We start from the raw sequence: 18083 nt of genomic DNA, 5'->3' as shown, positions 1-18083 counted from the left end.
AACTGACTTAGTAAAAAGACATAGACATACCAATTGATTTAACACGCTACAAGTGCACCACACATTAAAAATGTTGTTGAAAACGCGGCATCTTGATGGACTTTTCTAAGCCTATTTAAAATTAAGAACGGTCGCTACCTAATACAGAAACAGGTAATTTCTTACGGAATATGTTGACATGTTCGTACTAGTTGCTAAGGAATAATGTCAGCCAAACAATGTACTGAGTTACCTGAAACAATGAGCGAAGTCGTCTCCATGCATACCACGCTACTCTTCCCAACTGTCTCGCCATTTTGTCTTCTCCAAAATTCTCCAGGTCAGGAAATCCGCATTTTCTCTTCAACTTCACCAGAACGGCACAAATCCACAGCAAAAACTCCCAAACATTCCGCTGCACACTTACAAAGACATTCTACCGACGAAAACGTCTAAAAAGTACCCAGAAAGTTGTTAAGAAATCAGCCCAGAGTATTCCCGTCGTACGAAAGCGCCATTTTGAAAGGACCATACCAAACTTGTTTTTACACAGGTGTGCACAACGGCCGTGCATAATTAATGTGAAGTTGATAATGTAATTATGACGACCAATGACGGCTCGTTTCGGTGCCAGCCACTTATATGTGTCGAAGAAGGACGATTAGATTATCTAATTACGAAGGATACTAACGTTGATGACAATCTCGGTAAAAAAAATGGATGAAAATGCAGCTACAGGGCACCTTTAAATTCGTATTTCTTTCTTCACAAATAAATGTTTTCAAGAATAAGCTGTCATGTGGCCACTGTATGAAACATATCACTCTTGCCCAATTTTTCTATTAACTGTAAATTTTATTTACTTTCGCGGGGACTTTATTCCATGGTAGAACAAGGCCACACCAGTTTAATTTGTTGGTTCTCGGATTTTTTCAGAAAAAAATATGAAGCAACAGGGCGAAAGAAGCATCCTAGCCCAAAATGCTATAGTGGGAGCCATGAAGTCAACACAAAAAGCTGGGCTACTATTTAAACAATGAATTTTGAACTTTTAACTAGAAATAATAATAATAATAATAATAATAATAATAAATGGTTTTTATTGTCCAAACAGTCGCAGCCTTTATTCGGCTGAATTGATGCAGGGTATTACATAATTATCAAGACAAATCACAACAATCAAATAATACACATGATACACATAGTTGTTCCACAAATTTTTGTGAAACTGTCGCAAGGGTCTATACGGCAGCCATAATTCGGCGCCAGGTGGCCTCAATACGACTTTCCCCAACCGAAGTTAGGTACCCATTCACACCTGGGTGGAGTGAGGAAATTCGTGTAAAGTGCCTTTCCCAGGGGCACAACGTCGGGGCGCATGTTCAGACATGTCCCGGGTATGACTCGGAATCGAACCCGGGTCTCCCGGTTCACAGTCGATTGCTCTAACCACTACACCACCCGACGCCACCCAGAAAGGTAACATTTGCAAAGCAAATGCATAATGTTAACCTTCGCATATGGTCTGCTCTGTTAATTCTCACTCACTCCAACAAATTCACATACATGTACTACTAGTACAATGTATATGGTGACAGGAGCAGAGCAGACCATGAAATTGCAACATTATGTAACCCAACACCAGTCACCACGGTGACAGGCGTCAACAAATCATGTCATTGGTCAGGTCATAGGTCACTGCTTGGAGAAGAAGAAGAGGAAGAAATTGAGCAAAAACAACATGTTTCCTTCGGTAAACATAACTAGGTCTCGTAGATGATGGTTATCATGCTAGAAGCACGAAACAACAATGTAGGGCACTGAGTATGGGGGAAGTTAATACTGCCAGAGCTGGTTAGGTACAGTACAAAACAAGAGCCCTGATTACTTCGACCAAGGCGATTATATACATGCATATGGGGACGTAATCTCCAAGCAGATCTTAAAAGTGGTCCTAAAAAGGCGCCACCAAACGGCTAAAGTTATAACTGCAGAAATACCCAAAGCCAGCAGGGGCAAAATAATCTAGATCGCTAGAAGTCCCCACCGACAAGTGCAGATGAAACTGATAACTGACATTATATTTACAAAGGTTCAACTTCACATGCAAGGAGTCCCAAAGCTCCATGAGTGAACTTATGAAGTTATATCGACCTGTCATCCGATTTTCTCTAACCTGTTCATTTCCATATTTGGCCATTCTAACATTTCCATATAAACAGTTCTCTTGTTGTCAGTTTGTGTAGGCTTCTTTCACGTCTACCAAGTATCGAGTCGTAAAAAATCATCGACAACACCTTGTTATTTCTTTCTGGGAAGCTGGCCCTCCTAAGGCGGTGTATGTGCAAAAATGCAGCACCAAAATGACCTCATTTCCTTCTCTCTATATGGCCTATCGATCGTTGGTGTCTGGCGAAGTCAGGAGTATTTTTAGATACAACCGTCTGACTTCAATTAGGTTCCTTCCTTTAAGCAAGAACCAGTCCATGGGCCAGATCCCCAAATTTCACATATCGGTAACACCTGAGGTTTGCAAATGCTCATCGTGGTTTTTAAAAAGTAGGGTGTCTGTGGAATATTTTTTTTATACGATAGCCGTCCTTTTCAGATGTCAGATGCCGCGGAGCTTGGGCTATGCATAATGTCCGAGCAGATCTTTTGGTGGCCGCAAAGACAGTATCAAATTGGACAGGCGGTATCCATTTGTCAGTCACCATTACGCTAGCGTAAAAATAATGCCAGTACAAAAAAAGCCCGAAAATGTCTATAAACGCATCAAAATAAGCCGAAGCCCAAATTGGATAGTAGGCTATGCAAGCGGTGGTCGTTACAAGTTGACAACTTAACGCTCGCCTTCCTGAGAAGTCAGGAGTATTTTTAGCCTTTAGGTGTGCAGCCGTGTCAGATTTTCACTTCCGACTCCCCTTCAAGCGAGAACGTCCTTGTTTAACGTCAGACGCCGGAACAGGCTTGACGTCATTTCTTTGCCAACGCCTCCCACGCGCCCATTGTAAATTGGTCGGCGTTGAGACGTTTTCAGGAAATATATTATGCATGTGAGATTTAGAATAACCTTTTCAAGCGTTGAAAGAACTTATGTGGTCCAAGAATGATTTTCTATAGATCGTTGAAAGAACTGAAGTGGTTCCAGAATGATCTTGCATAGTTCTGCTCCGGGAAAAAACACAAACACATATCCAACTAAAAATAGTGTTGAGTGGCAGTCTGAATGCAGGTAAAGAAAGCTGTACGTGTACATTGTATGACACCATGCAAGCAAACCTTACAAGATTGCCTTTGAGAATACGTGCAGTTGAGTGTATGTATGTATGTAATAGCAGGTCTTCTCCACTGTACTCACTGGCCAAATCTCTCTACTTCACTGTATTTTGACTGTTAAGTTTTGTTCACGTAATCTCCATGCAAGCAGATATTTTGGTGGAGACAGTATCAAACTTTCTAAGATCCCAGGACATAGCTTAGATCACCCTCAGTCAATGTTAAAACATCACTCTTCCTCCGAGGTAGTAGTATAGTCCCTTAACTCTAATATCTTGTTATAACGTAAAATTTCATCAAACAATCAGGGCGCTTTTAAGGCTTGTTTTGCCTTTTGTCCATGATCGCTTGGTGAAACTTTCCCCAAATCTTTGTGTATACTTCAGAAATACCGTTAAAAAGGTATAATTTGTATTTGGTTTCTCACTTCTGTTTTCTTGTGCCTTTGCTTTTATTTCAAGTGGTGGCGTTAGATTAAGTTCTATATTTCACTGTGTCATTACTATTGTTCATGTCAATAAACAACGATCTGTTCAAAGAAAAGATCTGGAAGTTCGCTGACGTAAGAAACGGGACGACTTTTCCGTCAAACGCCGCCGTCCTTCCTGCGTGCTACAGGGCACGGGGGAGGGCGGGGGAGGGGCGACGTAAAAACGACCTCTCGGTCAAGAATAGGGCACGTGATGATACACAAACATGACGTGACATTTCTTCCAGGAACTGGCTCAGTCCATCAACTATTAACGACACGACGTTTGACATGTGACCAATCGCTGACAGTCTGTTTACCACGCCATACACTAGCACGACTTCTGTGAGGAAAAGTCCTACCTGGAACATTGCCATATGGCCAGAATACGTATAGAACAATGTACCATTGACGTTGTCTTTCCGAATATCTGATTGGAGATAGTGCCATGCTGGATCTCTAAACTATTTCCCAGATACCAATCAAACTAATAGTACTTGTTACGGCGTAGCATCGAGAACACTCCTGTCCTGACGGACGATGCAGTTATATCTGGCCATCCATGTCATCCATGATCTGGCATAATCTGGGTAGTAGTAAATGGTTTATTGATAAACAAATAACAAATCGGCCTTGCAGCAATAGCTGAATTGCGCCGGAGTTAACAACCATCAAGTACAGTAAAATCAATTTAAAAAAGTATATTATTATACATCTATATACAAAGTTCAAATGTTATCAATGTCGTTAACAATACTGCATATATGTGGTTGGAGATCAATACAATTACAAAAAAACAGCGTTATTAGAGTCCTTACAGGAAAGGCTGCTCTTGAACAGATCATGACAGTTCAATTTTACAGTCCATTGAGGAGTTTAGCCAACATTGGCTTCGCACTCGTAGTGTATCTTTTTAGTGCCTCTGGCCTGGGAGTACTGAAGCGAGTTCCTCAGCTGCCGACCGTGCAGATCTCCCCGCGTCGGAGGAAGCCAGCCACAGAAGCGGGGCGACTGTCTAACCTTTTTCGCAAAGTTCAGGCAAAGGTTGTATCTGCGGTCGGAAAGAGATTCAAGTTCCAAAGTTCTCAAGGCTTCAGGGTATGAAGTGTACTGACGACCCAACACAATCCTGCAAGCGCGTTTCTGGACTCGTTCTAGTCTGACTGTCTGTCTGTTGGTGAGTGCGGCGTTCCAAACTGGGGCTGCATACTCAAGCAGCGGTCTGACATAGCCGCAGTATACGGTGGTGAGGTCGACTGTTGGGAGACCGGCCCGTCTCAGTCTGCACAGTAGGAAGAGGCGCCTGCTTCCTTTTGTCACCATGCTGTCCACCTGTGCGTTCCACCCGAGGTCCGACTGGATCTGGAGACCCAGTAGTCGTGCCTGTGTTACTACTGTAAGGACTTGACCGCCCAGTGTGAGTTCTGGAACAGGAGGCGGACGCTGCATGAAGGAGATATGTAACACTTTGCACTTTCTGGGGTTCAGCAGCATGTGGTTCCTGACCGACCAGTCGTCTAAACTGTCTAAGTCGTTCTGCAGGGTTGAAGGAGAGTACGCCAGTCTGGTTTCCCCCATGTTGAGATCATCAACGTATTTCCAGTATTCGCTGTTTGTTGTCCCAGCGTCGTTGATCATGACCAAGAGAGCAAAGGGCCAAGCAACGTTCCCTGGGCCACCCCGCAGGTAAGAGACTCCCAGTTAGACAGGGCGTGTTGGTAACGAACACGCTGTCTCCGGCTTGAGATGAAACTGCAGACCCAGGGCAGGAGAGAGGACCGCGCTCCCATTTGTATGAGTTTCATTATGGCTGTCGTGTGGCACACCCTGTCGAAGGCCTTGCTAAAATCTGTCAGTACCAGGCTACTGACAGATTGCTTCCTTTCTGAGCTCTTATAGAAAAAGTCCAGGATTTCTATAAGGCAGTGGGTTGTGGAGATGCCTCTGAGAGGTTGGTCTGGTTCTAGCCGGCTAGTCATCGACTTCAGTTTAGTCTAACTATAACCTCCCCCAAACTGGCTCATGATTTTCGCCGAAGTGATGATTAGGATTAAAGAATTAGGAATAGTCAATGCTCAGTTTAGCCTGACAATGGGTATGAATCAGTGAAACACGTTTTAGTAAAGCAGTCCAAAATCAAAAGACTGTACTCAGTCATCATGAGGTCCGGAACTTGGAGCTTTCTACCTGTGTTCTTTCTGTATTTTAAAATGGGTTTGAGTAAAAAAGACCGCATGTCATTGCCGTACGTGACTTCTGTGACAGTCGTGTGAATGGCCTATAGGTTAACACTTGAACTGATGCGGGGAACTGTTGAATTCTGGTATAGCGTTGACCGATTAGGAGCGTACGCCAGTGTACAATCTGCCGCTGATGTTGGTCGTTTCGGACGATGAGTTTCTGAATGACACATCCTTAGCTGCGGCTCTAAGCATTTGTAAACGTATCGAACAAAAGAACTGCAACCCGGTTTGTTGCCAGGCAGTCGACAGTCCGACCCAGTAACACACATTTGACAATTCTTTTCAGGGATATTTTACTGTAATACGAGACCGGAGGTCTGTGGCTTCTCGGTGTTTGATTTTAAAAGTATCTGTGTTATATATAGAAAGCACCGCATCCGCCAATACGTGGAAATTGATGCGTTATTTTTTTTTTTTGTTATTTTTTCTTGCTAACACGGCTTTGTTTAATTGCCCTGCCATTTCTAAAAAAAATTAATTCTGACATGTGCCAGTGTATGTTCGCTGCAGTTCCTCTAGAGCACATTTTTCTCTTCTGTCATAATACTAGTATAAATGAAAGATTATTTCAAATACACCTAGAATACATTGTCTCGCTTTCTCTGTAATGTATCAAGATCATTTCAACCCCAACACACGGTTAGTTTTTCCGTTGCAGAATACAGTCACTCGTCAAGCGATTGTCATACGGTCATAAACAGGGCATTCTTGTATTGTCGTACATATGTTCCCTGAAACATTCTTATCGGCTGTTGGTTCTGACACAGTCTTCTGGAAAGTTCCACGGAATAAAAATCGTACGACGACTTACTACGAATGTGACGAAAACGTGCGGAGGGGTGACGTCATCAGTTGCGGGGGTGAGGCCCAGACAGCTGATGTCCTTATAAGGACTTCCGGGTTCTGAGAGCTCAGATAATGAATGATTTGAACCTATTGAATCTTTCAGGTGGTTACACTTATAGAAGCTCGTTTCCCTCCAAGGGAATATAGTTTATAACATAGCAAAAACCTCGAATGATTGACACTTGTATTTTTCTTTCGTGTCAAAAATAAAACAAGACATCGGGGCACGTGGGTCAAGTAAGAGCATTTCTAGACAAACCTTATTGGAGGAAAAAAATTCTTTTGACATTTGTATAAAGTAGGATGGAAATGGATGGGAAAGTTCGTGAAGAGGTGACAATCAGTGAATCACGAAAGAATGTTAAATGGGGGGATCGAAAAGGGATGAGAAATATGTTTCCAGGAATTTGTGACCGCACGACCAATTGGCCACGACGATTGCCGTTGTCTTTCCACATAACTGCATGATTTGGTGAGATAGGAGTGTTGGAATGTCTTTGTTACACTTGAACCATCAAACCACATGCAAACAAACTGGATCCCTACCCCTCTCTCATTGTCTCTGGTGATTTTGAATTTAGGAGTGTTGGATGATGTCTTTGTTATGTATACACTTGAACCACCAAACCACATGCAAAAACTGGATCACCCACCCCCACCCCTCTGGTGATTTTGAATTTAGGAGTGTTGGAATGTCTTCGTTACAGTTGAATCCACAACAACATGCAAAAAATCTGGATTCTCCCCCCCCCCCAAGCTCTGGTGATTTTGAAGACCTTTCAGACTGCATAGTTATATTATCAGTCACAGCCTCACGGGAATCACTGCACACATGTGTACATGGCCCGATTCTGTCACAGTTCTTGGCCGTTCTTGAGTCAGTGTTTGCAAAGAAATCTACATGATAGTCTCCACCATGCTAACAACGTAACCCGGGTTGAATAATGGTAAAATGGTGAATAATTGGCCAGGTTTTGGCCACCATGGCACAGTACAGTCAATCTGCCTAGGATGTTACCCTCACTCCCCTGGCCAATTATTGACCTTACTTTTGACGAACCTTATTATCCATAACCTCTTATGAAGGCCTGGTGGAGGCTATCTGCACGGAGCCTGGAACTCCTTACACCTTAAGTGCATATGTAATCTCCAAGCAGATATTCTTGGACCAAACTCGTAACTGCCAGCTATGATATATATTTGTCGCACACCAAATATATGCCCATGAGGAGGGGGGCGAATCGTTGAAAAAAGTGCAGCACTAGTAGAAAAGAGCGCTAAATGTTGCAAAAACTGACGTTAAATTTAAACTTTGAAAATGAGCCAGATTCTTACATCTGCTTGGAGATAAACCTAAACTGCTTGTCTTACGCACATACATACATGATACTACATGATTAATAATGGTATATATTGCTGTTTATGCGGATGCATTCACCGGTGACAGACGAACATTGAGCGTGCAAAACGTATGTTATGACGTCACCAGCCTTTCGCGTCATTTTCAGACGAGAAATTGCACATGTTTTACGCTGAGCCCCGCCCGTGATCACGTGAAATTTAATACAAACATCCTCTCAGCAGAAGTGTTTCCCAAGAAATGGGGTCACGTGTGGGTTACATTGCCTTGAGAGTTCCTAGATATGTCACGACATGTGATCAAACAGGATTCGGCTACAACGAATAAACTCAAACACATGCATTATATATAAAGGCAAGCAAAAGAGTCATTATTGTCCAATTTCCAAGCAGTCCTTTCTTTCTAAAACAACACGTAGTCCTTCCATTCCAAGTTCTAAATCAAGCAACAAAGACGTTGCATACTTTTCAATGTATTTCTCCACGCCACTTGAAAGTTGACCAAGTCAGAAGTATGCCATTCTTTTAAAACACCGCAGTGCTAGGTACACGCAGTATTGCTTGCTTTGGATTCTCGGTACAGGAACACGAAAGTAACTTCCGGGTACTTGACGTCAGTGGGCGAGGCTTATTTTCCTTATAAGGAGGTGCTTGACGTCACAGGCGTGGCCTATTTTCCATATTAGGAGCTTTTTTGTGTTCGGCCTTTGTCCAGCCCCTTCATTTGCATAATGTGAGTCAGACGCAAGTGCCTGTGTGCCTGGCTACGGCTGGAAGTGACACATAAAGGGCGGTAGTATTCGTAGAAGCGGATATGACTATACAATTACAGCACTGTGAAGGGATTTCTCCAGAAGCCCATTCGCAGTCAGACAAGTAGTGAGTGAGGTGCGGCGTCGGTCTTTCAGTGAGAGCAGGGCGCAGGAAAGAACAGTTCGCAGAGTAGAGGCGACTCCGAGAAGAGAAGCGGCGAGGTTACCGAACTTCTTTCCTTTCTGCTTCGGGACACGTTGCACCGTGGGCCGTGAGGACGTCTCTACAACCCTCGGAGAACAACCGACGAACAATGCTCGACTCTCTCACCATATCTACAAGCACAGACGTAGAACCGACCACCACCACTACGACAACCACCAAGATGACTGCAGGCTCAGCGTCTAAAGGCGTCGTCGTCGCCAAACCTAGAAGTAGCTACTTCGACCTGCGGCGGTTAGCGAACACTATCGCAACCCTGGAGGACTGTGGTTGGTACTGGGGCGCGCTCACGGCCGGACAGTCCAAGGCCGTGCTCAGGACTAAAGAAGACGGGACGTTCCTGGTTCGGGACAGCGAGAACTCGGCTCATCTCTTCAGCTTGAGCGTGAAGACTCCCCGGGGCCCGACCAGCGTCAGGATACAGTACACCGAGGACGGCAAGTTCAGACTGGACTCGGACAAAAAGTCGGACACGCCGGAATTCGACTGCGTGGTGACGCTCGTGGACTATTACGTGAAGCAGTCGGCGGAGGAAAACGCGCAACATTTCTGGCTAGAGCCGAACGGAAGACGCGAGGTGCCCGTCAAACTGTCCCGGCCGCTCAGGGGGAAGGTGTCCCCGCTACAGCACCTGTGCCGCACGGTGATTCACAAGCAGACATCCGAGGGCGAACTGAACAAACTTCCGCTACCCAAACCCCTAAAGAGCTTCCTGACGGAGTACCCTTATCAACAACTGTGAGGCCTTATCAGGTGAACACTGTGGACTTTGCCATACAACGGACGAACTGCATTCAGAGACAAATATAGAATCTATATTTGTACATATAGTATTCAGAAACGATGGCTAAAACTCGCCAGAACTGCTGCTATACCTACCAGGAGAGTATGTAGTGCCAAGTAACAAAGGTAACGTTGTAGTTTCTGACTTGAATTGTCATTGCACGATTGTTTAAAACCAGATAGAATAGAAGTACTTTGTCGTGACACATGTATAGTTGGCACCGAGCCATACTTACCTGGATTGGGGGCACCCCAAATACGTCACTGCCATACCAGTGTTAATTGGTGTAAAGAAAAACGTGCCAGAGAATGTAAATGTAAGGAAATTTATACCTTAAACTTGACGTCAAAGGTCTGAAGACAGGTCAAAGATACCGTAAGTACCTGTCTTGTCTCGAAGTGTGCATGTACGTCTGAGTCATGTCATAGTGACGTCATTTTGTATAGATGGGGAAACCGATCGGAAATGAACACGCCTAAACCCACACAGAACGATTGGAGCAATACTAGTGTGTGCTGGTTCCTACGCACAGAACTACACATCCGGTAAGCCTTAAACTTGCTAGACAAGAGATAAAAGTGCAATTTGTTAACTAAATGTTGCGAACGCCATTGAAAAGGCGACTGTTCAAAGAGTAGGGCGAGGTAGGATTATGTACAACTGTGTATTGCATTATAGTACGACCTGTCAAAGGGGTTGGAGCCGCTCCTTTTTGTATCGCAGTCACAGTACGTTTGTACGTTTTGTAACACTGGTTTGGCTCATTTTGTAACATTCCAACCTGTCTTTAATAGTATACACGACCAAGGTTCCACTATCTCGCTGCATAAGATAACAAACATGCAGTCAGTGTACTCAGGACAGAGATTAGAGATCTTTTATCTATAGCAGAGGCGCCGCTATGAGAACAAATATGACAACTTGTTGCAAAGAATATTTATTAAATGTAATATATTTAACTGGGACAATGGATTGCCAATGTCATGTACATGGCATTGGCTGCTGCTACAAGTAAAAGGAAAATGAAAGAATAGGAAGAGAAAATAAAAGCGGAACATTGCCTAAGTATTAAGTTCAGAATATGTTTTGTAACTTTCTGTAAAAGATATCTCGAAAACAATGCTTCAGATGTTTTCCTATGTTGAAATGAAACAATGAGCGAAGAGAAGTTGTCAATAAATTTTATTGATCATGATTTTAACCTGGTTTGTGTTGATTTTGATGTAAATTTTGTCTTGTGCTTGTGTACGTTAAACGGTACAATGTGTTTGATACATCTTTAAGATTCACAACAATGCATTGTTCTTTCGGCAGATGATATGATGACATATGACGTGAGTCAACGTTTTCTAACAAGCAGAGCTTACAATTGCCAAGTAGGGGAGCGAGTGATTTCGTACTTGAATAGCAAACCAGTAGGTAGCCAAACGATCCAGCAGACAACATATTGAAACCAGGCTTGTGTTGGAAGTTTGACCTTCCGAATGGCTCGGATTTGAAAGGAACTTAATTTCTAAGACGACCAGCTAGGTGTTGCGACGGTCGACTCCTTCCAAGAAACCGTGGACAGGTGTGCATGGTCACGCCCCTGATTTACAACAACGCGACGGAGCTTAAATTCGGGGTTATCTAAGGACCCAAGGGAACATTCCACTACAATCAACTAAACTTAATCAACTGGTATGCATAATTTAATGCCTGGAGGGTATATGATTACAATAATTACAACAATTATAATCGCAATGCAATTTGCATAAAGCCTAGCTTATCGGAAAGTCGGTCTCATACTGTCATATAGCACGGGGTATGGACCGTTCCATTTGACAAGTCCCCAAGGGGTGGTCAGGACTTATTTTACAAGTTGGAATTTTATGACAGGGGATGCCATCGTGTGTCCAATAAATGGCAATAAATGTTAAGTGGATTGATAAACGCTATTTTACTATTGCTGACGGTCCTTAAAATTGAACGGAACTCTAAAAAAGCCAGGTATTTGCCAAACTAGATTTAAAATATCCGAACCCCTCATTTGACTCTCCATGATTCAAAGTATGAGTGTTTTTCGAGAAACCATATGTAGTTTCCAATAACTGGGTTACCAGAGGTTACCAGAGGTGAGCCTTATAAGGAAGTACGACCATATAAGGAGTTGTTGACTTACCTGTCGATTTGATAAACAGCTGAAACACGAGATGAGCTAGTACGTCAACACGTCCGAAGTTTGTTTGTTAGAAACCTGACCACGTCACCCTTTCTGCGTATCTTTCCCAAAGCAGGTTTTAACATTTCACATTGACCTTTCACAGAACGGGGGTGGGCCGGAATTTGGTTTTAAGAGAGCTTAAGACTATCATGTTTATGTAACTTTGTTTTTGTGGTTTTGCCATAGACTAACAGTACCGTTTAAAGGGCACATGAGTAGGCGGGGCATATCTTCTGTATTAGTCCAGTATCTGGCCCTTCCGTGGACATGCGGACTGCGACTTTTCCCTTTCTAACTTGACGAAAAGGTAACAAAACTTGAACAAGATACACGGCAGTAACTTAAGGGTACACCAAAAGATACATAAACCACTCCACTTTACTTGGCTTTGATGGACGGACGACCAGCATGTAAATATCTGAACTTTTACCTTATGACCAAATCCTAGCCTCTACCAGGCACCGCGGATCGCTGGAAAAATAGTAGAAATAGGCCGAAATAAAGGGATCCGTGGGTCGCAAATTGGAGCTTCTATGGCCGGCTGGATCTTCTCTGGTATACTATCCCTTTATTTCGGCCAATTTCTACTATTTTTCCAGCGATCCGCGGTGCCTGGTAGAGGCTAACCAAATCCCTCTACTAACTTGTTTCACGACTTCAAAGAATAAAGTATTATTCTAACAGCTGGCCTTTGTGTGGCGAACGGACGTTTGGTGGGCGGGTTGCTTGATTTTCGTTCTGGCGAACCTACAAGTAATTGAACGGTTCAGCATACCATGTGACCTTTCCCATGTCCCTATTCCCAACTAAAATCCCTCTACTAATCTGATCCACGAATTCAGAGAAAAGCGGAGAAAAGTTTGAACAGTTGGTCTTTGCGGCGAACAGAAGTTTTGGCGGGTTGCCTTTAGTTAACTCTTGAGTGATGTGGCGGTGACACAAAGGAGTGTTGTTGTGACGCACCTTGACTTTTAAGAATTTTGTTTTTTTCCTTCGTGGTGTTGCTACAGAAGGAGTCATTTCAGGCTAGATATAAGAGCTGGAGTAGTTACCAGTGAGTCATTCATGGCCATGGCTGTACTCGAATATAAACAAAACAAGCAAAAAACACAGATACGCGACAAATGGTCCATAGCTAATAGCATAGAAGCTAGTCTGTACAGCCATCAAAGCTATCGTATCGAGTCAGACTGACTCAATCACGACAATAGTTTGGTTTCAAATTTAAAAGGCACAGCATATAGCAGTGGCATTTTTCTCGTTAAAAAGTTCTCAAACGTATCATATAACACCTGTTACATTGAAAACGAATCGATCTTTGAAAAGTTATGTAACGACAATTGTTTTGTATATGCCCCGTCATGGTGATCGTACGCAAAATGTGCAGTACAAAATTTGGCTGTTTTGTTACGAAAAGTGCTGTCTACTTAGAACCTTGTCAGTTCTGTCACAACCTGCTTGAAAATTCTACGACATGAAAATGATCGTACGACGCCCTACTCCGAAAGTGACCGCGTCGTAACTGTGTTAAAGGTAAGAGTCACACTCGGAAAGCTCAACTCTACAAGCCTCACAAAGACCTTCATCGGGTAAACCCTCTTTAACAAGTGCTGACACTTTGTTGACTCGAAAGAACGAACGGACATCTACCAGTGAAAGACGAACGCACAAAACACTGCCTGAGTAAAGAAAACCTGACAGAAGGAAGAAAGCCTTATTCAACAATATCCTCTTGCGTAACCAGTGCTATATATGTACTGTTGACAAAAGTACTTAGGCAGGATTTACAAAGCAAGTGTTGATCTGGTTGACTCGATCTCAAGCGCGGGTTGGAAACATTTCGTGGTAAAGAGGATGTTTCTGTTTAGCCAATCGATAGTACGACCTAAAAGATGAACTGTAAGCCATCAGTGCAGGTCACCCCAAACGTTATCTGAGAGAGCGATGGTTGATATAACGCTGAATCAAAAATGTTGAATCTTTGTACGTCACGTGCATGCAAAGATGAGGGCACTGGCCTCGCAAGGTTGATGGGAGGAGGCTGATGGGAGGTCACTGCCCTTAAGGTTGCTCACTCTCGCTCGAGAGGACGTTCTTTTTTTCTTGTACAGAGCGCCCTGTAAGTCAGTTGCAAAGAACCGTGTGAGTGATGTCAACAACCACCCACTAAGCCATGTGCAGAGATGCGAGCATATTGCCCTCGGCCATTGGCCTTGGGAGGTGTGCCGGCGGAGGGGGCACGTTATTAAGGTCATGACATTGTACTGAGGCTGATAGAAGGTCACTGCGCCAAGGTTGACCGCGCGCACGCCCTCTCTCGAGAAGACTTTTATTCTGACAGTAACCTGTATGATCCAGGACTCTTATGAGAAATGAATTCAGACTCCCCCCCCGCCCCTCCTGCACAATACCTACTCTCCAAGCAGAGGTTGGTGGGGAAGATTGTGATCTTTATGCCATGCCATGTTTTCTGTCGCTACCCCCTCATTGCTACGACTGAAAACGGGCGTATGATATAAAGGTCACAATCAGCTTCAGTACAATGTCATGACCTCACGTGCCCCCTCCGCGGCACCCCTCCCAGGGACAATGGCCGAGGGCAATACAGTGTGCTCGCATCTCTGAACATGGCTTAGTGGTCGTTGGAATGCTGCCAATCTCTTTGAAAAGGTGTGCATGTATAGTGACTTTATCCTAAACACTGTAGATTTCTGTCAGCCTCTACCAGGCTTCGGGAGGCGGTTGGAAAGAGAAGAAATCGGCATAGAGAGATAACATGCCGGGGGAGTTGGTCCGCTAGAGCAAGGACATTGTTCTGTATAATGTCCTTGGCTAGAGAGTACAGTTTGTCGCACCCGGGTTTCTGTAGACGCCGTTATCGACACGACTTCTCAATAGGGTCCCAGCCACTGACCTACACATAAAGATAACATCCGGTATCAACCGACCTCGAAAAACAATTACATTAATGGAAATGCGTTGTACATGTAGCAGTCATATCAATGATTCCTAGAACCTGCTCGCGTTACGGGGTAAAAATGACAATGAACTTGCCCACGCAGGCTGCGCAGGCCCAATGGCTCTCTCTTTCCACGATCATGGTTGGTAGTACACGTGCGTATCCCCCACCCCGAACCTAAGGACACTCCACACACAATGAAAGTTAAAGTACATGTACATGAGCTTCTCTTGGAAATGAAATCATTCAGGCTCAAATGCCGGATAGATAATCTCCAAGCAGATATTTTGGTGGCAGCAAAGACCAGGTATGTCTCCATTTGCCATCCCCCTTTGGCTGGGGGAAAAAGATCCCAGTGCAAAAATACAAAGCCCAATAAAAACGCATTAACAACGCGAAAAAAATAAGCCGACTGCTTGGAGAGTCATGATCGTATAGACGTGAGTACTCATTGTGCTCTCCTTGCACGGTGCGTTACCGTAGCTACATTCGTAATAAATCAGGTTACTCCAACCACACGTAAAACACGTTTCCCACGACCTTGGTGTTAGAGTTGGGTGACTTCGTGACGGAAGTGGTGGACAGAATAAATGTAGCAGGTGTAAATATCGGGTCCTGTTGTAAGGGAGTAGAGTTCCCAGGACTGAGGAAATATGTGGGCGTGTATAAATGTGATCTAATAGTTTCCGAGATTTGCTCTTGCAATGTGAACTGGAATTCATATCCTATAACAGTTCAGGGCCCTTTGTGACTCACACCTTTTGTGACTTTCATTTAGACTTCTGCTTATTTTTGGTGTGGCGTTTTCATTGGCCTTTCTTTTTTTTGTACAGGTATCTTTTCTGTGCCAGGCCAAGTGGCAAACGGTAACTGTCTAGCAGATAATGCCTGGCCCATCTGATACTGTCTTCCAGCCACGGAAAGATCTGCTTGGAGATACACGACAGAAGAGACCCCGTGGGGACGGGTACCAGGCTAAGTGCCGTCGGGACCACTATCCTGCTATCTATGTTAAGTCCGCTAGAGGACGCTTCGGGAGCTCTGCTAGCTAAGGATGCACTGTTATGACTTAGGCACTCCACCTGTCAGATAAGCCACAAGCTAGCATTTCGTGTTTCAATTTTCCACCTACGCTCCCGACGTGTGTGGTTTACTCGGCAACAGCTTCATTTCTTTGAAAAAAAAAGGAGAAGGTGTTATGTATTCATGCAGTTTCCGCGAAAATTGCGAAATGCAATCTGTACACGCCAGCGTTTCCTGTACTTAGTTTTTGTTTTTCTGATTTATTGTTCTGTGTTGATTTTCTTATGCAAATATTTTTCTTACCTCTGTCGATTCTTCCGGGTCCGTTCCTAGTACGTTATTAAAATCGTCCATTGCAATATCGGGGTGGCAATGCAAAGAATATTTTGGATTAGGAAATCAGTCCTGTATGATAATTACATTTACGTATTTTTCGTTGCATATTTTCGTCACCATTTCAAACTTAAACGGTTTGAAATAGCCCCCAAAACAAGCCACGTGAGGAGTTCCAGTATTTTTGGTACCACCAATAAATAGCTACAACTAGCTTTTGATACCAAACAAGCAACCGTTTTCTCTCAGTGACATCTTATTTTTGCCTCACAGGTATGAAATATGCTTTGGGATAGGGTTGATTTAACTACATTGATAAAAATGACCAGAAAATTGACTTTGAAAATACAGTTTTTACTGTCATGAAATCGCTTTGGGTGAAAGCACCAACTTGATGGGGGAGTTTCACAAATGGTGCTTTGCTGATCTCCATCCCCTACTTATAGCAATGTTGGTTTGTCCCTCCTCATTTGATCCAGCCTGCCAAGAACCCTCTATTTTTAGTCCGTTTGAACAGAGATTACTGGGAAACTGTAAACCTGGCGCGTATTATTACTGGAACTACACGAAAGCTGACGTTCGCAGAAACGCCGGCAAATATTGCTTTATATGGCTGTCTGGATCGGGGAGGAAGCCAATATTAGTAATTCTCAAGCAGATGTTAGGATGGGACGTACATGGTAACGTTCATAGGCCTATAAGATATAATGGCTGTGTGTAAAACCATAGAGGTAGAATTGGCTTCCCCTGGAACCTCCTTATTGAAACGTTGCAAGATTCTCTATTCCGAAATCTAACATCTGCTTGAAGGGGCTGACACGTAGCACGTTTTGACTTTTGAGTGCTGCTGGTGCTGGCAAATGTAATAATCAAGTTGTCTCTTTTTTTAAAGGCCAATTAAATTATTACATAAACAAGTTGTGCTGGTCTGCGAGGCGGTAGTCTCTACAAGTAGACTCTTTTGGTTGCTGACAAATTTCAGAAGGCGGCTAAAATATCGCTAATATATATATTTTTGTCAGAGGAATCAGCCTGCTATGCGCTGACACGTTGGCAAATGTATACGTGCACCTGGTAAAGGTTTATTCATTGATTCCAAGAACTCAGCGTTTAAAAAACAGCTATTTAAGTGAGCTCCGGTCTGGAAATAGTGTAGATATAGTTAGGAGTTGGCGGATGTACAGAAGTACTCCCGAACAAGAAAAAGCACTCCGAGATCGCAAACCTTTGCCAATACTTGTCTCTATTGGGAATTGCACGTTTTCTATGTATCGTCCGGAGGGTTTTCTTGGATATACCAAAGTATCCCGTAAGTCGTGGGTTTTAGTGCCCCTTTTGAATATTTTATGAACACAGAACACAGCTGTTAAAATGACGCTGAAAAGGGCAGACAGGCTCTCCAATGTATATAATTTAGCTGTCCCACCTTATGTCACACCTTACGCATTCAATAAGTATAACTCAATTCTCCGTATAGTATGTTGCCCTCCTCTGTATTATCATTTCTCCAAGCAGAGGTTGTTTGGGAACATTGTGAACTTCCTGTACTTGTCATTTTCTGACAGCTTCAGTGGCAAATTATGATAGTGTCTTGCCTATACACTTATGTATTGAATACTGCCTTGCCAGCT

General features: G+C 43.6%; 1 pseudogene; it reads left to right on the top strand.

Moving 5' to 3' along the window:
* Window positions 1–8703: 8703 nt before the first annotated feature.
* Window positions 8704–11135, top strand: LOC109469302 (annotated as a pseudogene).
* Window positions 11136–18083: the final 6948 nt, after the last annotated feature.

Source organism: Branchiostoma belcheri, unplaced genomic scaffold (assembly GCF_001625305.1).
Source record: "Branchiostoma belcheri isolate BF01 breed outbred unplaced genomic scaffold, Haploidv18h27 scaffold20, whole genome shotgun sequence".
NCBI classification, from domain to species: Eukaryota; Metazoa; Chordata; class Leptocardii; order Amphioxiformes; family Branchiostomatidae; genus Branchiostoma; species Branchiostoma belcheri.
The sequence above is the reverse complement of the archived record's forward strand: the minus strand, read 5'-3'. Positions and strand labels throughout refer to the sequence as shown.